We start from the raw sequence: 7236 nt of genomic DNA, 5'->3' as shown, positions 1-7236 counted from the left end.
TCTAATGTGCAGCCAAGGTTGCGAACCACTGTCCTAAGATGTGCGGGAGAGGGCAACGAACCCAGTGACCCTTCCCTTATCCAGCAATTTCTGTCACTGCTGTGACCAGCCTCTTCCCATTCAGTAGGCTTTTGTGCTGCTCAGAGATGGAGGGCTCATTAAAGTCCCTGCCTCTGTAGGAATTTGGACATTCATCTCAAGATTTGGCACTATCTCACAAGCTAGGGAACTCTTGCCCAGGTAATCGTGATAGCCATCTGTCTTGTTGATGGAAATCCCTGGCACTTTTCCCATTACCTGAACTCTGTCATCTCTATTATTGATTATCTCCATGATGCCCACTGCATCATAGAACACCAGACAGTTTCTTACAGTTGTCTAATATAATGGAGTTAATTTTGCTCTTAATTTGCAATGCCATATTAACACACTTGTATATATAAGCCACCTGGTTCAGCTCTGTGCCAACAATTACCAGGCTGGAAATGTTCTCCTGATGTTCCACTCGCTGCTCTTGCCCTCCAATTCAAGGCAGAGCTGGCTCCTTCCTTGTGGCTGTGTTCGGGGACGGGCTGACTCCTGGTTTAGGTAAGAGAATAGCTTGGGGCCACATCGTACTGGGCCACTCTGAGCCCCCAGGGCAGGGTTCTTGTGAGTCTCCATGTCATCAGGTACACGTTTCAGGGCATGTGTGATGCTCTCTCTGATTAATCTGCTCAAACAGTGCTGAGCATGAAGTGGAGACATTTGACATTGAACTGGTAGGGTAGGCTTTGGTGGGGGAGGCGGGCTTGGCAGGAAAGGGGGTGGGATTTGATCCAGCAGAGGGTCCAGATGGCAAGCCTCTCAGTTCTTTTGTCACGGGCCCCATTTTGCTCTGGGCAGAACCAGCATATGGAACTCTTATCGTAAGCCTGCAGCTCTATCCACATACTCAAGTATGTTTTGACCAGTCCACATGCTCTTATCCATATTTTCATACTCCTTGAGGACTTGGTTTGTATAAAACATGGCAGCATCATTCATTTCTTTCACTTAAGGAACAGGCTTGGGAGCCATACCACCCAGCCCAGGGCTTGGATACTTTCGCTGGCAGCTTGACAGGTAATTGAACAGCTTGCTGCCTTGGTTCTTCTCTGGAAAAGTTATCACTTCTTGGATCTGCTCTGAGACAGGAGCCAACAAATAAGAAAGCTGATTACCTGTTGGCTGCTGACACTGAGAGGCTATAACCAAGAGAGCTCACTCCAACGCCAGCCCTGTATGCACCGTTGCCGCCTGTTACTGCACGTCTCCTCCAATCTCTTTCCTGATCTTCAGGTAGTCTGTCACAGGACTAGCTGGCTGTGAGTCAAATGCTTCCACGCAGGGAACAGATCCTGCTTTTGGAGCACTGTCTCCAGACCCACAGTGCATTCCAGAGGCACGGGATACACTGCCTCCAGGCAGCCCACAGCCCTCTCCAATCTTTCTACCAGATTTTGCATGTCAGCCATAATACACCACTTGCCTGGGCCTGAGAAAAGCCACTCTCCTCCATGTATCTGAAGAGTTTTTCCCAATCTGTGCTGCATTAATTTATATTTGTAAACTGTACAAGTGGTTCTGGCTTTAGCAATTATCAGATAAATAAATTCATTTATTCGCATTAAACAAATCATCGAAAATCTAAAATTTCATTTGTAATTTTAAGAGTTTCAGCATTTTATCACAGTGTTTTGTTTTTTTTGACAACTCCAAAGAAAGTGTGCCATGCTTTTCCATTAAATGCCTAAGCAGTAATCACTCACAAAGCCTTTATAAGGAAAATATTGTTGATTTCAGAATATCCCTTAGAATATATTCTCAACTGGACAGTGTCCTCTTTCTATTAAGATGACAGTAATTATTTCAGGATAAAAAAAAACCAAACTAACATGTGCAAGTTTAGAAATAAAAACTGAGTTAAATTAAAATAAATAACATGGATTATAAGAATCTATTACAATACCTAATTATTCAGTTTCATCATAACTTTGACATTTTTAAAAGGTTTGGTTCCAAAAGACTGAATGATAAAGTTACATGTGATTATATACCTACAATGAATTCTAAGTGCTATTCAACGGGTTTCTGATACTGTTGATTTCTTCTTGTTAAGTAGGATCTCAATGAAAATCCAAGAGAAGCTAAGCAATGCTTCTATTTAACCTTTCCTTCCTCCCTGAATGGACCACATTCTGTTCATCCTCTTTCCTGTGTTGCAAACACCTCTCCACTCATGGTAGTCTGCATTAAGATGTATTTTCATTTATTAGGTTTGCTATTATTTGCAGAAATCTCAACATCTCATTTCCTCAAGGTTCTCTTTAAGTAATGACCCCCTATGAATTATACTAGTGACCCAGTACATGGATTCGTGCACATTGAAATAAATTAATTAGAAGAAATATTTTAATATCGCTATTTGCCCTTTCTCTATAATAGAAGTGTCAACCAAATTCATGATCGACAATGACAGATCGAAACACATGTGTGCAATTGGTGCCAGTGAGAGCTTTATATGTATGGTGCATGTGCAAGTCAACTTAGCCTTTTATATATATAGAATACTTGCTTAATTAGTCCTGCTTTCTGATATAGCTAAACTTTCTCCAACCCAGTGAAACACCCCAAAAATGCTACACAGACATTTGGTTAAAGTGTGAAATGTTTGCACCTGGCTAAAAAGCAAGTCGTGTTCCTGGGCTGAAGAAACTGCAAGGAGGCTAGTCTTTGCTGGGGAAAGGGAGCCGGACCTTGCTAAGTGACGTCACTACCCGGAACCCACAGCCACCATTTCCGGGCTGGGCTGTGGGCCACATTTTGCTCCATGGGGTCTCAGCAGTGTTGGCTGTGATTTGGTGGGCTATTACTCTGGAGTGGTAGTGGGGCCTGTGTCCCACTTGGGGGAATCCGAGTGTTGTTTTGTGGGTGCCAGGTCTGTGGTGCCATTTGCTGTAAATTGCCAGTGTGCATCACAGCAGCTCCTGTGTTGAGCATCTGCCCCCTGGTGGTCAGTGTGTGTCATAGCAACCGGTTGGATGAACACTTAGCTTATTAGCCTTTTATATATATATATATAGATTGCTAAAGGGGCTTAGCACAATGCTTACAACTTGTTACTTATTACCAAGAATGAGTGTCTCACTGTACTTATTTGGTGCATCTCTTAATGCCGCCTTTACTTTTATTTTATTTATTTTTATTTTTTTGCTGTGTCTGCAAGTTCTCTGGCCAAGAGTCCCTGTAAACTACCTCTGTGTTCTTTGCTTCACTGGAGTGATCAGAAGAATTTATGTGCTGCTTGCTTCTTTAAATTGAAGTTTACTTTTTGGAAAGAAAAGTAAAAAGGAACCACCACTGTATAAAAGCACGAATTCTATTTTATCCAATGTTCACCACAATTAAATGTCATTGAGTGTTGCTACAGCTCAAGGGCTTTAACTATTTGTACATTTCACAGTGAATATGTGGGTGGCATGTCCATGAACATCATCCTGCTTTTTTCTGTGGTGTTTTTTTCTCCCCATATATATTTTTTTCTCTTCCCTTTTCTTCTTGTTTTTTCCCCTATTACCTTTTTTTTTCTTGATATCATTTTTGCCTTCTTTTCTCTCTCCTAATTTTCTTTTCTCTGGTGGACACTTATATTGGGGTTTTCGGTATTGTGAGGTCATTTGTGTTTTGTTTCCTTTGTGTCATGTCTTGTCAAATTGTATTTTGTGCTGTTCAGTCAACGTGGTAGAGAGTGAGTCACATAACCAGACACCCTGAGAAGAGACTCCACCCACACATGGGACAATAACACTCAAGACCCAACTACACCAAAAGAATGCGAATATACCAAGTAGGGGTATCCCTAGATTACCCATCCCTGAAGACCAGAGAGACTTCACCACTGGGTCCCACAAAACAGCTACTATGTAAGACAAACTCAAAAAATCTAGGTGGCATAGCAGTTTGATTTAATACATAGAAACAATCTCAAAGGAACAGCAAAACAGGGGAAACAAAGAAACAAACCCCATACAAAAGAAAAGAAGAAATCACCAGAAAAGCAAATAAATGAAATGGAGGCAAGCAATTTGTCAGAGAAAAATTCAGAAGAATGGTTATAAGGACACTGAAAAAGATGGAAGACAAATTCAACATGGGTAAGAATCAAGAGAAAATGAAGAATGACAAAGCTGCAATAAAGAACACAATGGAAAGTTTCAACAGCAGACTAGAAGCAGCTGAGGACCATGTCAGCGAGTTAGAACACAAGGTAGAAAAACACCTACACACAATAGAAACTGGAAAGAAAACTTAAAAAGCAGGAGTAGAGCCTAAGGGAGCTTTGGGACAACACAAAACAAAACAACATCTGCAAAATAGGGGTGCCAGAAGGAGAGGAATCAAAGCAAAGGATAGAAAACCTGTTTGAAGAAATAATAACTGAAAAATTCCCTGATGTTGGGAAGAAAAAAGCCACATAAATACATAAAGCACACAGAGTCCCAAATAAGATGAACCCAAAAAGACCAACACCAAGACACATCACAATTAAATTAACAAACACCAACAACAAAATAAGAATCTTAAAGGCTATCAGAGAGAGACAGAAAGTTACCTACAAAGGATCTTCCATTAGGCTATCAACTGATTTCTCAAAAGAAACACATCAGGCCAGAAGGGAATGAAATGAAATATACAAAGTGATGCAAAGCAAGTGACTGAATCCAAGAATATTATACCCAGCAAGGCTATCATTCAAAATTGAAGATGAAATCAGGAGCTTCACAGACAAAAAAAAAAAAAGGGCTGAGGGAGTTTATTACCACCAAGCCAGCAATGCAAGAAATGCTAAAGGGACTGCTGTAAAAAGAATAAATGGAAACGAAAAAACGAACACAAGCATAAGGAATAAAAATGGTGACAAACAAGTACCTATCAATAATAACCTTAAACATAAATGGATTAAATGCTCCAATAAAAAGACATAGGATAGCTGAATAGATAAGAAATCATGACCCTATTTGCTGTTTACAAGAGACCCACCTCAGAAGAAGGACTCACACAGACTGATAGTGAAGGGATGGAAAAAAAAAATTTCAGGCAGAAAGGATATATGCACCCCTATGTTCATAGCAGCACAATTTATAATAGCTAAGATTTGGAAATAGCCTAAGTGCCCATCAGCAGATGAGTGAATTAAAAAACTGTGGTACATCAACAGAATGGAATACTAAGCTGTGGTAAAAAAAGAAGGAATTCTTACCATTTGCAACAGCATGGATGGACCCAGAGAGCATTATGCTAAGTGAAATAAGCCTGTCAGAGAGAGATAAATACCACATGATCTCACTCATATGTGGGATATAATGAACAACATCAACTGATGAACAAAAATAGAGCCAGAGTCATGGAAGCATCAAACAGACTGTCCAACCTAAGAGGGAAGGCAGGGGAGGAGTGGGGAGTATTAGAGATCAATCAAAGGACTTGTATGCATGCATATGAGCATAGAAGTAGAGGGGGAATGCATGTGCTGGGGCGTGGGAGCGGCTGGAGAGAGGTAGATGGGGAACAAGCAAGACTTATGTGATACTTTAAACAATAAAGAATTTAAATTAAAAAATAAAAATATATAAAATATTTTAGTCCCTGGATTTATTCTTCAAACTTCGTAGAACATGAATCCACCAGGGAAAGTTGGCTCGACAAATCCCACGTCACAATTACAATATTTGGAAACTGCTCTCATGCCCTCAAAATCTTAATTCTTCCTACTTTAAAAAGTTTATACAGCTGCTTGCTTCTTGTAATTATCTTCCCACCATCTTTATAAGATCAATCAAATGATTATATCCTTGCCATTCAAATCTCAGTTTAAATTTATTGTCAGAAGCCTTCCCTGAACACTGAATCTAAAATAGACATCAGGTTGCTCACTGTTATTTCACCCAATTCTAATGTTCTGCTTAAGACTTACCAATTAAAACTATTTTTATCATTTATTTATTATTTTATATACTGACTATTTCATCTCACTAGAATGTGAAGTCCATGACAACAAGTGGCATTTGTTTTGTAAAATTGTATTTCTCCAGTACTTAGAACAGGGTGTGGTACTTAATAGGTGCCAAACAAATATTTGTTGAGTAAATAGAATGAATTAGCCTCTATTAACTATTCTACTGCTTTTTATAAACATTTTAAAAAATATATATTTCATTGATTTTTTTTACAGAGAGGAAGGGAGAGGGATAGAGAATTAGAAACATTGATGAGAGAGAAACATCAATCAGCTGCCTCCTGCACACCCCCTACTGGGGATATGCCCGCAACCAAGGTACATGCTCTTGACTGGAATTGAACCTGGGACCCTTCAGTCTGCAGGCCGGTGCTCTATCTATGAGCCAAACCAGCTTTCATAGCAGCACAATTTACAATAGCTAAGATTTGGAAACAGCCCAAGTGCTCATCAGCAGATGAGTGGATTAAAAAATTATGGTACATCTACACAATGGAAATCTATGCTGCTGTAAAAAGGAACGAACTCCTACCATTTGCAACAGCATTGATGGACCTGGAGAGCATTATGCTAAGCGAAATAAGCCAGTTTGAGAGAGATAAATACCACATGATCTCACTCATATGTGGGATATAATGAACAACATCAACTGATGAACAAAAATAGAGCCAGAGTCATGGAAGCATCAAACAGACTGTCCAACCTAAGAGGGAAGGCAGGGGAGGAGTGGGGAGTATTAGAGATCAATCAAAGGACTTGTATGCATGCATATGAGCATAGAAGTAGAGGGGGAATGCATGTGCTGGGGCGTGGGAGCGGCTGGAGAGAGGTAGATGGGGAACAAGCAAGACTTATGTGATACTTTAAACAATAAAGAATTTAAATTAAAAAATAAAAATATATAAAATATTTTAGTCCCTGGATTTATTCTTCAAACTTCGTAGAACATGAATCCACCAGGGAAAGTTGGCTCGACAAATCCCACGTCACAATTACAATATTTGGAAACTGCTCTCATGCCCTCAAAATCTTAATTCTTCCTACTTTAAAAGTTTATTACAGCTGCTTGCTTCTTGTAATTATCTTCCCACCATCTTTATAAGATCAATCAAATGATTATATCCTTGCCATTCAAATCTCAGTTTAAATTTATTGTCAGAAGCCTTCCCTGAACACTGAATCTAAAATAGACATCAGGT

The 7236-nt window shown here is 39.7% G+C and overlaps 1 pseudogene; it reads right to left on the bottom strand.

Moving 5' to 3' along the window:
* Positions 1–76: 76 nt before the first annotated feature.
* Positions 77–1496, bottom strand: LOC102770409 (annotated as a pseudogene).
* Between the last annotated feature and the right edge of the window lie 5740 nt (positions 1497–7236).

This window comes from Myotis davidii, unplaced genomic scaffold (assembly GCF_000327345.1).
Source record: "Myotis davidii unplaced genomic scaffold, ASM32734v1 scaffold963, whole genome shotgun sequence".
Lineage (NCBI taxonomy): Eukaryota > Metazoa > Chordata > Mammalia > Chiroptera > Vespertilionidae > Myotis > Myotis davidii.
This window is presented reverse-complemented; position numbering and strand designations above follow the sequence as displayed.